The sequence below is a fragment of the Oryctolagus cuniculus genome, chromosome 6, assembly GCF_051225735.1.
Source record: "Oryctolagus cuniculus isolate XC-2025 breed Fujian yellow rabbit chromosome 6, ASM5122573v1, whole genome shotgun sequence".
Classification (NCBI taxonomy): domain Eukaryota; kingdom Metazoa; phylum Chordata; class Mammalia; order Lagomorpha; family Leporidae; genus Oryctolagus; species Oryctolagus cuniculus.
Window position 1 is genome coordinate 11054921 of NC_142872.1, and position 18226 is coordinate 11073146.

Consider the following 18226-nt stretch of genomic DNA (forward strand, 5'->3'; position numbering starts at 1 on the left):
TTCCTTGTCATATCATCATATTCAATTTACAATATTGGATAAATTGTTGCCTCTCCTCAATCGTGAGAACATTTTACTCATTTAATAATTTCTTGCTATTCTCTCTCCCACCAAGTTCCACATGACCTGAAACTCACAGACAAAGAGGTTTGCTCTCTCCCATGTTCCAAAAAGATTAATATCCAGCCTGATGGAAGGTACTGTAGATGGTAGGATCCTGTGAAATTTTTTCCAAAATTTCTATTCTCTAAAAGCTTTAACATTTATCTAGCCTCCTCTTACTCAATTTTTAGGTGTCCTGGAAAAGAAATAACTTGTTGCACCATCATTTTGTTTTCACTTAAAAACAAGGTGAAATGTTGTTGTGTTACTTACTGAAGGGTCTCCAGTGGCCTTCCATCTCATCTAAGCAATGTAAAAACAACTTTTGTGTCTGTCTAGGTCAAAGTGTATTTTCAGGGCATTCAAGACATACATGCATGTACCCATGTATGCATGGTGCATTTCTTCTCACAATCAGAGAAATTGTTGAAAGAGCTGTCACAGGGATGTGTAGAGCAAATAGAGAAAGTTCATTTATATTTAACTTTTTAATTACTATTCTAAGTAATGAAAATGCAGATAGATTCCTTTTAGTTTTGATAGCATTTTTAAAAGTTTTCTGTTACTGTTTTATAATGTAAAATTCTATGTCTGTAACCTCTGCTGCTTGCATTCCATATTCCTGGCTATTTAATGTTTATGTATCTTTTCCTCTGCTGCTGGATTTGCCTGAAATTTTCTTCCCAGCTTTTCTTTTTCAATCCTACGTTCAGGCTCCAGGAAGGCGTCTTTGAACACCAGTTTGGGGGAGATGACCTTCTTTATGCTCTTTGTGTCTATGTATAACTTGTTGTTTACTGTATTCTATTGAAATCCTCACTAAACTTAAGCGCTTCAGGATCACTTGCCTTTTGCTGTTATTTGAGTACCTCATGAAAATTTCGGTCAGAGGGCAGACTGTTGGTATTTATTTGTTGAACTGAGTTAGTGATTCCCTAGCATTCAGTATGATGACGTGAGCTCTGAAGTCATGATAGCTGAGAGGTCCTCCAGGTGTTATCTTGCACCAACACCATCACTGCCAGCAGTGAACGTGGTGGAGATGCAAATTCTGACCAGACCCACTGAATCTCAAACACTGGAGGTGAATCCCAGCAATTTGTATTTTCATAAATCCTCTAGCAGTTCAGGTATAGCGTTTGCGAATCATTGGTCTCAGAGGGTTTGTTTGCCATTTGTATGAGGGAGAGAGTCTAAATGGCTTTTAATATGTGTTCCAATGCTGAAATCTCATGCTCATAAGACATTTCCTACTATTTCTACTTAACAAATAAGCTTAATTATTCTTAAGCTTTGAATCAAGTTTAAGAACAATATCTCTTTAAAAATTGTTTTGTTTTCTTGGTTTTGATTAATTTAGTGTTCTAATAGAATTAGTGGGAAACAAGCAGTTTATAAGGCACTTTTACAGTAAATACAGGTTGATACCTTAAATAAGTGTTTCAGAGTGAGATCCAAGGGTATCCTGTGGTCCTTCTTCTCATCTAGAACTCCTGCTTCCCTTACACAGTTCCAACTTTCAGATTTGTTTGAAGTAGTGGCAGTGCAATTTTAAAGCCAAGATACTTAGACTGAGAAACCTACTTTCTAATTTCCCCATTAAAAACTTGACAATTTATAATATTTTCAGTGCTTTACTTTAGCTGATCCTTGAAAAATCAACTCTTTGGTGATTGTTGATGTGATTTCTTATCTATCTTATGATTATTTTCTCTTGTATGGAAAAAAATCCAATTTAGTGTCACCTATTAATCATCTCTTAGGCTGTTTGTCCCTGAACATGAAAGGTATACATCTTAAGAAGATCCATCATAATTACAAGTGAAACAGACAAAAAGCAATGGAATTAATATGATCAAGGACTTTTTGGCTGTAAATTCCAAGATCAAAGCTATTATATATGACCCTTCAGAAAGCTGTGTGGTCTCCAAGCACTCTAGCTAATGAACAGATCTGTTGTGATATTGTGGTGCATGACTTCAATAGGATTTGACCTCCTGTTACTTGGGCATATTATTCAAGGGGACATTACAACAATGAAAATACTCTTTATCATTCTGTGCTTTTCTCCTTTTTATCAGTAAAAGAAATGAAGAAATACAGATACTACCTTTATGGTTGTGATAGCTCGCTCATCTTCTTGAGATTGCTGTTACTGCAACTTATCATGTTGTGTAATATGATTACAACCTCTGTTGCCTTACTCTTACTGCTAAGAAAAATTGAGATAATAACTATTATGAAATCAACATTTTATCATGCAGTATCTATGGGATCATATAGTAAAATAAAGCATATTCTATTTTGTATTTCAAGGACTGTATATTTTAGTTTAATTTCACCAATTTTTGCAAAATACTTTCCATATGAGGGTACTGTGAAGACACCAGAAGTACTAGGACAGTAAAACTCAGCTGTTGTTGTCAGGGAGCACGTTGCCTTTAGCTAAGCAGACATATAAACCAGCACAACTAACGTGGAAACCTGTAGTCATATTAACACATTTAAGTAGCATACACTTAGTTTATAGCATGTTTTTATTGTTTAACCAATCATTAGAATATGTACCCAAACACCCCTATTATAAGATCCCTGCCTTTCTTCAAATCTCTCATCTCCCCCCACCTTTTTTAAAAAAGATTTATTTATTTATTTGAAAGTCTTACAGAGAGGCAGAGGCAGAGAGGAAGAGAGAGAGGTCTTCCATCCCCTGGTTCACTCCACAAATGGCTGCAGTGGCCAGAGCTGGGCCAATCTGAAGTCAGGAGCCAGGAGCCAGGAGCTTCTTCTGGGTCTCCCACGTGGGTGCTGGGGCCCAAAGACTTGGGCCGTCTTCTGCTGCCTTCTTGGGCCACAACAGAGAGATGGATGGGAAGTGGAGCAGCCAGGACTCGAACTGGTGCTCAGTTGGGATGCTGGCACTGCAGGCAATAGCTTTATCTGCTAAGTCACAGCGCTGGTCCTGTCCTCTCTTTTATGGTGCAGATAAATGCATGGCCTTTTTTGGGTGATTTCTTTACCACTGCTGCAGAACTGATGTCTTCTATTCCAGTATACCAGACTTTCATCAAGAACAGCTATCTCGTTAGTTCTGTTGCCATAGCTCAACAAGACCTCTAGTGTGGTGCTTTTTGTTCATCTGAGCCATCCTTTCTTCATGGCTTCCCAGTTTTCCCATCCACCCAAGTCTCCATGATGACTTCAGCCACTACAATGCCAGTAAGCTTAACACTATGTACCAAAGCCTTTTCCAGCCATCTACCTAATGAATCAGTCAGTGAGCCATAAATTGGCCTGAAGAAATTACCCAGATATGAAAGTTAGTGTTTGTGTTAGTACTTATTTTTGAGTATTTAAAATACTCTAAAATGGAATTGTGACTTAATTAAGTGCTATAAAAAGCTATAAACAACATAATATTGGTATTCTTAACCACTTATATGTGTCAGCTTATTATAGCTTCAAGTGAGTGTTCACATGGGAAGCAGCTGCAATAAAATATGGCAAAGTAGCAAAAGACTGGTAGTTGGAACAAGCAGCAGACTTCCTGTATTCAACACACTCCATTATGAAAATGAGCATGAGCAAGCCTGCATAAAGGAAGGACTGTGGATATTGGGTTATCATAAAAGTCAATCCCATGATTACTTTTCTTAATATAAGGTTCTGTAGCATAATGAAATATGCATAAATACAAAATGAATTCCCCATTTCAAAGAGTGGCTATAGGACTTATGGGAATAATTTAACACATAGACATAATTGATGTGATAGCTATTTAATAACTTAAACTTGGATACAGCAGCTAATTGTAGGGGAAAGGTATTAGCCCTGTTGTAGTTTGTTTCATACGATACTTGAAGAAAAGGATACTCAACAGTGCAGAGTAAGAAAGAGACTCTGACTATGAATAAGCAGCGATAAAAATGAATAAAGCCAACCAGCTATCTTCTCCATAAAATATTTCTTTTAGTTTCGTAAAGAAAGAGCCAAGACATTTTAAATTCCACCATTCTTTATTATGTGCATTCTTAATTACAGCATATTTTCTCCTGTTTCTTAAAAGTACTGTATTTAGTTTGCCATAGCACCTATAATCTTTAATTCCATTACACATTTTTTGGGGTCTCAGCTAATATAAAAACAAAATACATACTTCCAGCAGGAATGTAATTTTGTGGCCTTTCAAGAAGACAAAAGATACAATCTAGACAATCTAATTAATAATAAGATCTCAGTGAAGTAGAAGGTCATGTATAGATAGGACCTGAGAAGTTAAACTGTTTTCTTGAAGTCAGATAGGGTCAGAGTCACAAGGTGCCATAAAAGGCATCAATCCAGAGTTCTCCTTAATTAGCAGGCTTCACAATGAGTATTTCAATAGTTTTGCATGGTGGCCTGAGCTCATTTCCCTCATTTGTATAAGTGTATTATTTCCTTAGTGATACATCAATCTTGTGATGGTGTGGTAGCCTTGGATATCTCTTATTTACCCTTCCAAGAATTGGAGAAATCTGTGTGCAAACTGTATTTGGAACTTGATTACTCTTTTTCTGGGCTACTTGGTATTTCAGTTTGGCTAAAGTAAATGCAGTGCTGGAAATATGGCCTCCTGATTGTGAGGAATTCTCACTGTGAACGAAAGACCAAATTCTATATCAAATGTAAGCTTTAAGAAATAGCCACAAATATCCCCTGCTCTGTTTGATGCATGTGTTTTATTTTCATCCTCTTCTCACAAGTCTTCATTGGAATCCTGAGAAAAGTTTTTACTTTGGTTTAAGAGATGGGAAGGCAGTTAAGGGGCAGGAATTGATAAGATAAAAGCTCTCTTTTCTGTAGGAAATGAAAAAAAAATAAAAAAAATCTCTCAAACTTAAATGATCACAATTTAGGACACTGATTTCTCATTTAGAGTTTTACAAGAAGGAAACTAGGTATAATTTCAAGAGGATTGGCTTGGTATGTCATTTTACTTGTGATTGGCTAATAGTTACAATAATCTCACCAGGGTTTACCACATTACACAAATCCCTGAGGGATTGGTACCAGTGTCCTCATGGTACAGTTGTAGTAGCTGAATCTGAGTGGATTGTATAACCTTGCCTAAGGTTTCTTAGCTCTTAAGCTGTAACACTGGGTATCAAACCTAAATGGTTTGCTGTTAAGATCAGATCTGTTTTCATGCTTCTTGGAACTGATATCTGTGTCCTTACTCAAATTTCAGAAGTTTTTAACCATTGTTTTCTGAACAGGCTTGTTGGTGATGTCTCTTCTTTTTCTCTTTTTGAATTGGTCCCAGTGAATCCATTAGTCAGCTTGGGGGTTTTCCACAAATCCCCTGAGCTACTCATCCTTTTTCCTGTTTTTATTCTTTTTGCAACTCATACTGGATAGTTCCCAATGTTTTTTCTAAGTTCACTGACTGTTTCTTCTCCTTGATCTGGTTGAACTCTTCTTTTAATCGTGTTTTATTGGAACATATTTCCCAGTTTCTTCTTTGTTCTTGACTCTCTGTGTTGGTGTCTGCACTAGACAAACCATTACCTTGTTTAGTCTCTTCAGACTGGCATGTGCGAAAGAAGACCTTAATCAGTCGTTCAGCTGGCTCAGAGATCCTGGTGCTTCTTGGAGCATCCTGCTAGTCCAAACCACTGTCTTTGTTCCTGGCAGCCTCTGAATTAAACTTGCCAAGTTCTATCCTCTCTCAGGGGGTGGTAAGTTAGAAGGTAGACCCTTGCATAGAAGCCAGACAATTTGGGATGATAAATGTGTGGTCCAGACCTTCCCTTCTCAGGTAGAAGCTGACAGCTGGGAACTCCCTCTTGATTCATCCTGTGTCACAATGTGGTCGTGGGTTTATGAGGAGAATGTATCTCAGCCTTTTCCCATTTTCAATAGGATCGGTTAATTTTCTGTTTGGGTACTAGAACCTGGGTCTCTCACACAGGAAATTATGGTATATTGTTGTTGAGTCAGCATATCCAGGATAGGGGAGAAGTATCTGGTGTCTTCTCTTCTACCAAAGGGCTAACATCACTCTCATGCTTGGTTTTAATTGTTATGAAAAACTGCATATTGGTCTTTACTAATATGTTTCATATTTTAACTCATTTGATCAATTCAGATCGGTAATTTGCTTAAGCAAAGAAAGTAACTCTCTTTTTAATTTTTCTTGTTTGGAAAATATGTATAATGTACTCTGACATATTAAGTTGTTTTTAGTGTTAAAGCTGTTACTAGATAAGAAATAGCTTGCTTATTTTCTAGTACGAATTTCATGCTCAGAAGGCAATGACCTTTGATGCTGTAGGCCATGAGACGAAGAAAGACATTTTGAATGGTCTTGTGGAGGAAATGGCACTTTGACGTGAGCTTTGAAAGCAAGTGCAATAAGAAAAAGTGGAGAAAGAAGCAACTGCATTGCATGCCACGAAAGCTGTGTGAGGAAGGGGCACGCCGCGCTCTGGATTGGTGGACTAGAGGCACAGCAGCTCCGGGGAGTGATTCCAGGTCAGAGTCAGGGAGCAGTGTCATAGGAGGGGGCTCTCTCATGACAGGGGTGAACCTAATTGCCGAACATCCCGATGCTTTGAAAATAGTGTTCCTGTTTTATTTATATTGTATTGAATAGAAAATGAATGTCTTTCATCCTGATTGTTTTTGAGTAGCAAAAAATACCTTTTGAAATTTATATTTATTAAATAAAAAGTTTTAAAAAAGAAAACTATGCATAAATTTCAAAAATAGTTTTCATCGCGACAAAGACTTTAATTACATATTTCATGAACTTATTGAAGTACCCTCGTACAATGTTAGTGGTTTTATTGCTGCAAAATTGTCATTGTTTTCAGGACTTTTCAGTGGAAATAAAAGGGAAATAATAATTTTTAGAAAGAAAAAAATATTGAGTTCATATGAATATTTGAAATTCAAATTTTGAAACCGTATTCACAATCCCTCTGTCCCATTCTTTGTATTAATCCTGTAATACATTTTACTTTTAATTATGCTGTAAGCATACATTACTACTTTTTTCCTTTAGAAGATTAGTTATATTTTAGAGAAATTAAAATGTAAAATTAAAGTAAATAAAACCCATCAATTTAAAAAATCTTTTATGAAATATTTTGTTCTTTATCTTATCATTTACTAAGAAATTATCTGCTTCATTAAATGCAGCAGTGCCTAAATTTACTATATAATGTCACTGGACAGAGAGAAAATCAATTTAGAGTTACAGTCAATTTTTTGAATATTCATTCCATAGTTTTTTTTTAAAGATTTTATTTATTTATTTGAGAGGGAGAGTTACAGATTATAAGAGGGAGAGACGGAGAGAAAGGTGTTCCATCCACTGGTTCATTCTCCAGTTGGCCACAACAGCCAGAGCTGTGTTGATCTGAAACCAGGAGCCAGGAGCTTCATCTGGTCTCCCACATGGGTACAAGAACCCAAGGACTTGAGCCATCTTCTACTGCTTTCCCACACCATAGCAGAGAGCTGGATTGGAAGAGGAGCAGCCAGGACTAGAACTGGCACCCATATGGAATGCTAGCACTGCAGGTGGAGGATTAACCTGCGCCATGGCGCCAGCCCCTGCCCACTTCTTAACTGAATTGTTTGTTTTGTTGAGTTTCTTGAGTACCTTGTATATTCTGGTTATTAATCCTTTATCATTGTATTAACTCATAATTCATGAAGCTTTATGTGACATTGATACTTTTTTGCCTAATGTCTTAGCTATCTTAGTTTGTGTAAGTATGTGCTTTGATGTTCACACAGTGACAAAAGAATCCATTGAAGTATTCTTCAGAATCTATAATCCTGCTTAAGTGGGGGGTATTATAGTATATATTTGTGCAGTTAAAATGAGAAGCACTTTGAGCTTCAAATATAATTTTCCCCCTTAGTTAAAAAATAAAGGCAACCTCTGAGGCCTGTAATTTGTTCTGCCAGTGCTCATACCTTGTGATATTTAAGGGATGATCTTGGGATCTAGCGTTTTCTGAAGAAATTTGAAATGAGGCAAGTGACTGTCAACTCAAGTGCCCAATTTCTAGATTCTTTCTCATAAACAATGGCCATACAATTATCTATTTTACACAGCTTTGTGTTTAAGCAGTATTTCTTTTACTTGTCAAGTTAATACTGGTAACTTCATTTATGGGAGTGGATACTCCTTGGTACTCTATTGTCTTTCTGTTCCTTGTCCTGGTACTAATGGTAGTACCAGTGTTGAGTGTTTATTTAATGTCTGATGAAGTACATTGGAGTGATTATAAACATATGTGTCATTAATCAACACATCATTTATTTATAAATTTATGGTTTTTATAATTTGGTTCCTACTTTGTATATATATCCATATATATATATATATACACACACACACACACACACACACACACACACACACATACATACACATAGACACACATGCTTTTCCCTAGCCCTTCTTCATACCTAAACTCTTTTCATGATCAAATAAACTTTTGTATGTGTTATATTGGAAACATGAAAAATGATTAAGATTAAAGATAGCCAAGCCATGATAATTTAATGCTATCACATATTATCTAAGATTCCTATTGTTGCCTTTTGCATATAAAACAAATCCTGTCCTAGAAAAAGTAAAGACAATATGGAGTATAGAAAAATATTTAGAAAGATAGATGTAAAACATAATGGAGTGATGATCTATGGACAAAGGAATTGATTTCTTTCTATTTTCAGTGTTCATAAGCTAATTTTAGAATAATATATGGGTTAATAATCTAACTGAATTCTTAGGTTTATATGAATTCTAAAAATTGTATGTGCTTCAAACTATAAAACATTAATGAAAGAAATTGAAGTAGACATAAATAAATGGAAAGATATCCCATGTTCATGCACTGGCTGAGTTAGTATTGTTAAAAATATCCTATTATCCAAAGAGATCCACTATATGTTAAAATCTCAATGTCATATTACTTAGACATAGAAAAATCAATCTTAAAATTCATTTGGAGGCACCAAAAATCCGCAAGTAAATAAGACAGTCATGAGGAAGAAGAAAACTGGATGCGTCATTTACCAAATTTCAGACTATATTACAAAGTGACTGTAATTAAAACTACATTATAATTGCATACAAGTAGATGGATGAATCAATGGAACAAAAAAATAGAGCTCAGATATGGACTCACACATATATAGTCAATTGGTTTTCAACAAAGGTACCAAGAATACACAATGGAAAAAAGACAGCTTTTCAGTTAATGGTGTTCGGAAAATATCCATAGGAAGAAGAACCGGATCATAACACTCCTTATACAAAAATCATCTCAAAATAGATTAAAAATTTAAACATAGTATCAACTGTAAAACTTCTAAAAAAACATAGAGAAGAAATTACGACATTGAAATGGGCAAGGCCCAGCGCTGCGGCTCACTGGGCTAATCCTCTGCCTGCGGTGCCGGTTCCGCGGGTTCTAGTCCCGGTTGGGGCGCCGGGTTCTGTCCCGGTTGCTCCTCTTCCAGTCCAGCTGTCTGCTGTGGCCCAGGAGGGCAATGGAGGATGGCCCAAGTGCTTGGGCCCTGCACCCGCATGGGAGACGGGGAGGAGGCGCCTGGCTCCTGGCTTCAGATTGATGCAGTGTGCTGACCAGCCATGGCAGCCATTTGGGGGTTGAACCAACGGAGGGAGGACCTTTCTCTCTGTCTTTCTCTCTCACTGTCTAACTCTGCCTGTCAAAAAAAAAAAAAAAAAAATAGAGATGGGCAAATGGGCAAAGGTATTTTGTATTTTGGATAAGACCTTAAAAGGATAGGAACCAAAAGTAGAGTTACACAGTATTACATTAAACTAAAAAGCTGCTGCACAAGAAAAAAATAATTAGCAGAGTTATGAGACAACCTCAGGACTGGGACAAAATATTTGGAACTGATACATATTAAAGAGGGTAATATACAAAATAAATAAGGTACTCAACTCAAAGAAAGCAAAGAATAGAACTAAAAATGTCTAAACAGACATTTCTCAAAAGATGATACAGAAATGTGAAATAGATATAGGAGAAAAAGCTCAACATCACTAAACTTCAGAGAAATACAAATTAAGACCATAAGGGTCTATTACTCAAACTTCTAAGAATGACTACTATAAAAACGATGAAAGGGTAGTAAGTGTTGACAATGATATGGAGAAAGGAAATCCTTGCACAGTGTTGATGGGTGTGTAAACTGCTATTGAAATTACTACAGCCATTATTAAAAACCGTATGGAAGTTCCTTAAAAAATTAAAAATTAAATTACCATATGATCTAGCATTCCCCCCATTTTTGGGTATTTTGGGAAAAGATTTAAAATCATTATACCCAAGAAATGTCTGCACTCCCATGATTATTGTGGAACTCTAGCTATGGCATTAGCCTACATGTTTATCAGAAAATGTATGGATAAAGAAACTGGTATATATTCACAGTGAAATACTAATATTGTCAGTTAGCACAACATGGATGAAACTGGAGAACATTATGCTCAGTGAAATAAGCCACGGTCAGAAATGAAAGTACCTTGTGTTCTCATATGTGAAAATAGAAAACAGTGGAACTCAAAAGAAGCAGAAAGTAGCATCATGGTTATCAAAGACTAGTGGGGTGGGAGGATAGGGAGATGATGATCAATGGGAACAAAACCTCATTTTGAGGAAGAACAAGTCTTTTATCCTTTGAGGTATATAGCACGGTGTGGCAAATATAAATAATAGTGAATTATTTGTATCCATTTCAGAAAAGATGAGAGTAAATTTCAAATGTTTTACCTCAAAAAGTATTTTAGGGAACTGATATTAACAATCTTGATTTATCATTTTACATTGTATTCAGAAAGCGTAACATCTTAAGAAAACAGCAAGCTCACAATAGCATACCTCTGGAATACATGCCTATATTCCAGGCATGTATATTAGTACTGTCAATTTGCTATTTCACTATGAGCATGTAACAACTTTCCTAGGTCTTAAAAATGAGGACATTTGAATAAAATTATTTCTAAGGCCTCTTTCAGCTCCAATATTTTATGACCATAAAATTAGTGAATGAGAAACTGATGAAAAAACTCTGAGATATATATCTTTTAATTTTAGTATATAAAAAGAAACTGTATAGAATAGCAGACACCACACCCACATTAGACTGAAGTAGTCAGAATACATCAGAATGAGGCTTTTGAATAAAAATTACAGCTATCATAAATAACTTGTTGAAAATTTAAATACTCAAAGAAATGCTGTAGGTGCTGTGCTTATTATTCTATTTAATCTTCACACCAAGAATATGAGACAGGGATAATTACCATATTCTTTCACAGATGAAGAGATTACTGGAGAGAGATTTATCATCTTTCTAAGTAGACACAACCAGTAATTGGTGGTTTAGACTTTGTACTCAGGTGGTCAGATTCTAGAACACATACTCTTAGTTATTGCTTGTTCCTTGGTAGGATTTTGTTGGCCAGAAATATCCTTTTTGTTTTTAGTCCTGGTGGGTGAGAATTTCTGTGAGATAATTTATCTTTTGTGCCTTATATCCTTGATTATAATTCAATTTTGCCAACACTGAAGCTTTTCCACTTGCCAAGTTCTTGTCTAGGCATCTTTTTGTTATTCTGAAAGACCACATATTTAGGAGGTTAGATTGAGGTTGCACTTACCCCAGTAGTTCTTGGAAATTAACTTTGAAAATAAATTCTCACTGTTTTGTCCCTGAAAAGCATATTTCTTAAAAAAAAATAGTATTTATTGATGGTCCTGTTTATGTAAGTTTTGGCAAATGCATTTTTAGTTCAATGTGTAATATGCCCTCAAATTCTAAAAAGAACTTCAACGACAGTCAACAATAGTTATTTGGTGATTTGCCATAGTGTGAACATACTGGAATAAATATATAACTGTTTCAGAGGCAATTAAGAAAACTGGTCAGCCTCAAGTAACTCAATAAACGTTATTTTTAAAATAAATATCAGAGACATGCTTTAATCTAGAGATCTCAAAAAAAAACTTGGGGGATGAAAAAACTTATACATTAGTGTAATTACAATTTTGAGTACTTTTTGGTATATTCTAGGCTAGATTGTAATGATGCCTTCATTAATTATAAACATTAATAATTAGACATTATTACTGGAAGTAAAATACTAACTGGGAAATTTTACTCTTCAAAATGGATAAAGGTACAAATTTATTTGTAAGTTAAATTTAAATGTGTTCCCCCAAAAATGATAGTTAAAATAGTAATTCTAGAAAAATGGGTGGATCTCAGTATGGATTAATTACTTACTTAATTGGTAAGCTTCAAGGTTTTACACATTCTGGGTAGTTACATTCAATATAAATTTGAAAATAATTTGTTATATCAGTGATCCTAGTGGTCCTTGAAAAAGCAACAGGAAAAAAATACTGTAATTTTTACTTGTCATGTTTAAAGAAGGCTTAAGACTGTGTCTTTCTCTTTAGTACTTCACATTTTTGGGCAGACTGTCAGTTACAGTTGCCACATGTGGCCATTATTGTAGTATGGTTTTAGTGATGTGCTTGTCCAGCTGTGTAAAAGCAGTATAAGAACAATTCAAGACTTACCTTAAAGGGAAACATCTTAAATATCACATTAACTACTTAATTAATGTAACAGGTGTGAGTAATGATTAAATGAATGACTGAATCAAGAATGTTGTTAGCTAATGATTAAATTAGCCATATCCTTCATCCTGACCACTCATGATTTGAATGTCAGTTACGGTTCTCCAGAGCATTTGTGCAGGCAGTGAATCTACTCTGGGTCTTTTTGTTTTCTCTGGGCACTTGCTTTTTTAAATATCGTAGTATTTAAAGCAGAGGGTGCTTCATGGTGTAATATATGGTGAAAATAATATATGATTGTAGGATTAATGGCTAGAAATAATTAAAATGACACTACTAAACTCTGCCTTTTCAGGGAGAGAACTCCAATTAAGCCACATCTTTCCATTATCACTCTGCAGCCAATTAGAGTCTGATGTATTTTGTCAGTTTTATACAGACAAGGCTTTTAGACTTTAATATACTCAAGAATTTACATTTTGGCAGGACTATAAAGGGCTGTGTCATTTAATTTTTATGTGCTTATAAAAGAATGCACTCAAACCTTCCTTTCTTGTTTCACAATTTCTCTTATTGTCACCAAAGGTATCAAACTGCCTTTTATTGTCATAGCAATGTGATGCTTGTTAACATCTAACGTTTATTTTTTATAATGCAATTATGTAATGAAGAAAAATTCAGATGGCTTAACAGAGCATACCACTAAGAATTCCAATTTTATGCCATTTTAGGCAGCAGTTTCTATGGTTTAAGAGTAAGGCTGGGGACAAGCCTTTATCTAGCAGTCACAACATCTGCTTGCCATATTGTTGCACTTGGGTTCAATTCCCAGTTTTGATTCTTGAATCCAGCTTCCTGCCAATGCAGACCCTTGGAGACACTGGTGATGGCTCAAGTAATTGGTTTTCTACCACCCACATGGCAGACCTGGATTGTCCTGGCTCCTGGCTCTGGCCCCAAACTAGCCTGACCATTGTAAGCATTTGAGAAGTAAACCAGTAGATGTGAACACACTTTCTGTCTGTCTCTGTCTACCTCTCAAATAAAAACAGTTAGTAAAAAAGTTGCTTTCAGCCTATTCTCTTCAAGACAATGGAAATCTAAAAAGGTTGACACATTATTAGCGGATGGTATACTTTGTTTTACACTTATCTGCAATAATGATAGAATAGATTTTAAAGGGATATGAAGAGCAGGAAAAGTGTGAAGAGAAAGCACTTTAGAATCACATGTAGACTTAATATATGTAATTGCAGAAAATTTGTGCTGTAGTCAGCATGGTATGTTAGAAAGAGGTGTATTCTGGAATCAAGCAGTCCTGGGTTTAATCTCAGGCGTATGTGTTGCTAAATTATGTGTTGCTAAATTGGAGATGGTAGTAGGGTCCATGTCAAAGAGCACAAGTTTCTCCATGTTTTGTACAAGAATGATACAATGTTGCCATGGTTGTAGTGTGTGTGTGTGTGAAAACGAGAGAAAATGCTTGGAAAGCACCAATCACGGTGTGGAATACTTTGCAGGTTTTTGGTGAGTAGTAACTGTCATCATTAGGTTGATGGTTGGTTATTCTGCTCCTTTATTGTTTGAGTTATTACCATTGCCAAATATTGTTTCTGACCCTTACTCCTTTTGAAGAAAGCATGTGGCTTGAAAAAAGGACATTGCAACTGATCTTCATATCAAAGTGTTAAGGTGCTCTGTAAGGTAGGTCTTAGAAAAGAAACAAACAGATCATTATAGGACGAAAGATAAATGATCATCTATGTCTCTATTCTTCTTGTCCCTTGATTCCTTTCCTTCTCCAAGTACTTGGTGTAGAAAATAAAAAAATCAATATGAAAGACAAAATAGAATATATCAGTTCTACTATTAATTCAGTAGTAAAGGCTATTCTAGCAGAAGTAAAATCTATGAATATATTGCCTTAATATTAGAAAATGAACTGTTTATTGTTGTGTTAACAAAGATTGTTTTTATTGCTGTTTATTTTTTTGCAAATAAAACTTCATATTTTATACTGGAAGTTCAATCTAAAGGCCTGATTGAATTTGTGCAAAACATTATGATCAGACTACTTTATAGTCAATGCTGTGTGTTTCATATTATGCGCATCTGGGCATTCGTGAGTGACAGTAAATTGAACTTCCAGTTATAAGAAATAGGGGGAGGAGTGGGGTGGCATTGTATTACAGTGGATTAAGCCACTGCTCACAACAGCAGCATCCCGTATGGGTGCTGGTTTGAGTACTGGCTGCTCCACTTCTGATCCAGCTTCCCACTAATACACATAGAAAAGCAAAGTAAGATGGTCCAAGTGCTTGGGGTCCCTGTCACCCACATAGAAGACACGGTTGTAATTCCAGTCCCCTGATTTAATCTGGCCCAGCCCTGGTCATTGCAGCCATTTGGAAAGTGAACCTTCAAATGAAAGATATCTTTGTTTTTACCTCTCTAATTCTGCCTTTTAAATAAATAAATAAATCTTAGAAAGAAAGAAAGAAAGAAGAAAAGAGAAGAGAAGAGAAGAAAAGGAAGGAAAAACAGAGGGGAAAGGGTAAGTCATATCATGAGAACTAATCAGATAAATCTAAAATGTGGAACATTCTACAAATCAAGTAGCCTTATTCCTTCAAGAAGTCCATGTCACACTGTCCTAGGTTATAAAAAACTAAAAAGGCTAATTGCCAAATGCTGTGTAAGAATGAACTTCATAGAAACGTGCCAGGGGATTCCAATACAATCCATTCAGGTGGCATGTACCAATGCCATCTCACTAGTCCAAGTGATCAATTTCAGTTCACAATTGATCATAATGATAGGTCTAAGTGTCAAAGGGATCACATAAACAAGACTAGGGTCTGCTAATACTAACTGATAGAATCAAAAAGGGAGAGAACAATCCAACATGGGAAGCGGGATACACAGCAGACTCATAGAATGGCAGATGTCCTAAATAGCACTCTGGCCTCAGAATCAGCCCTTAAGGCATGCGGATCTGGCTAAAGAGCCCATGAGAGTATTTTAGGCATGGAAAGCCAAGACACTCTGGCAAAAAACAAACAAACAAACAAGAAAAAAAAAAAAAACTAAATGAAAGGTCTCTGCGAGTGAGATTCCAGTGGAAAGAACGGGGCCATCAAAGAAGGAGGTACCTTTCTCTGAAGGGAGGAGGGAACTTCCACTTTGACTATGACCTTATCTGAATAAGATCGAAGTTGGCGAACTCAAAAGGCTTCCATAGCCTTGGCAACTCATGACTAGAGCCTAGGGAGATTACTGAGGCCATAAACAAGAGCGTCAAATTGTTAAGTCAACAGCAGGAGTCACTGTGTACTTACTCCTTATGTGGGATCTGTCCTTAGTGTGTTGTCCAATGTGAAGTAATGCTATAACTAGTACTGAAACAGTATTTTTCACTCTGTGTTTCTGTGTGGGTGCAAACTGATGAAATCTTTACTTAATATATACTAAATCGATCTTCTGTATATAAAGATAATTGAAAATGAATCTTGATGTGAATGGGATGGGAGAGGGAATGGGAGATGGGAGGGGTGCGAGTGGGAGGGAAATTATGGGGGTGGGAAAGCCATTGTAATCCATAAACTGTACTTCGGAAATTTATATTTACTAAATAAAAGTTAAAAAAAGGTTACATAAAAAAACTTCATATTTTGAAATCAGTAGCAGGGTATTACATGAATAGTCTTCACAAAGTTCATGGGAATGCATATTGTGAAAAATTATGCTTGCATTTAAAAATTTTTTGTATCAAAGTAATTTATATTTATTTCAAAGGCAAAGAGACATAGATAGAAACAGAGATGGACAGGGAGAAGACGAAAGAGAGAGGGGAGATATTCCTTTCACTGGTTCTCTCCTCAAATGCAGGTAATTGCTTAGGCTAGGCTAGGGCAAAATCAGGAGCCTGTAGTTCAGTCTGCGTCTTGCTGAAGGGTGTCAGGGACCAAATACTTGAGCTGCCTACCAGTGTACACATTAGCAGGGAGCCAGAATCATAATTGGAATCAGGACTTGAACTCTGGTGCTGCAACATAGGATGTAGCTGTCCTGATGGCATCTACCTGCTGCACCAAATACCCACCCCAACTTACCTTTTATTCTACTTTTCCACAGAAATATCATCATCATTTTTATACTACATATATTGAATATTAGTGTGTTCAGTGGTATTTTCACTGCTCTTCTTACTACAGAATATTAATTTATTTTCATTAGTATACAAAATTGTTATTAACTCATTTATGCAAGAAGAAATTCTGTTGTCAACCCACATTTTCCTCCAGCCAAGTTCTTATCTCTATGTGTCCTACAGTAAAGCTTGTCACAAGAGTTGGTCAGTACTCAATGTCTTGACTTTGTCTTCTTCTGTTATTTCCTGAACCCTGACTAATTACATTTTGGCTGTACTTATCTTGGCCACTAAAATGACTCTTGTAGACATCACTGCTGGTCTCCATGCTGCCAGTTAAATGATGGTATCTTGGTCTTCAGCTGTCCTGACCTAGCTCCTTCGTTTGATGCAGTGATCACTCCAACTTAGATGCTTCCCTAGTTTGGCTCTCAAGAAATCGTTCATTTCACCAGCCATGCCTTTTTGTTCTCGTTCGCTGCTGCTTTTAAGCTTCCCAAATGAGGGCTTAGTCACAGGGTTTCATCTGTTTTCTGTTTCCAGTCTTTCCATGGGCAGTCTCTTCTAGAACAACTGAAACTGTCTAGTGTCTCCATCCTGAATTCCCTCATACACTTCTGCTTTGTTTATACCACTTAATTGGTATCATAACTTGAACAACTATTAGATACTCCACTTTGGCTTTCTCCTTTTGTGCTACCTATATTGGTAATGAGAATTCTACCCTTCCAGTTACTCTGATCAGAAAATTTGGTGATACCTTCAATTTTTGTCTCTTAGACTTTCTATCCCTTCTAGCAGTAAATTCTGTTCATATTATGTCCAAATTAAATATAGAATCTGACTTGTGCTTGTTACTTGGAGTAAAGTCCAAACCACTGTCTTCTCTTGCTTCATGTGTTGCAATGATGTTGTTGGTCTCCCTGCTTCCACAGCTGCAGCTGTCTTTTTGCAGTCCAAGTGGTATCAGATGTCTCTTCTGTTGCCTTCCTTGGCTGTGCTTCTCCAGCAGTGGCATATCTAAGGGCCTTACAGTGTCTCCAGGGCCCCAGATGCCCTCCCACTTGACTGCTCTCCCTGTCTTGCTCCGCTGTGGCTTCAGGAGCTTGTCAAGAAGCCGAGCACTTTCTGAGCTGAGGGCCCCAGCCATTGCCTGTCGCGCCTCTGATTCGGACTCCCACTGCTCACTCATTTCCTTTAGGTCTTTGTTAGTATCCCCTCCAGGAAGTGGCCCTTGACATCCCGCGAAACAACAAAGTACCCTGACTTGACATAGCCTGTTTCTGTTCTTCTGACTCCTTTTCCAGTGAAGGCACTTAAACCCATCTGACGTACGTTAATTATTTTTTAA

General features: G+C 36.5%; 1 long non-coding RNA gene across 2 annotated transcripts in view; it reads left to right on the plus strand.

Annotated features, from left to right (window-relative positions):
* Nucleotides 1-18226, plus strand: part of LOC149126012 (uncharacterized) — a 496014-nt gene that overhangs the window by 204602 nt on the left and 273186 nt on the right. The window lies entirely within an intron of this gene.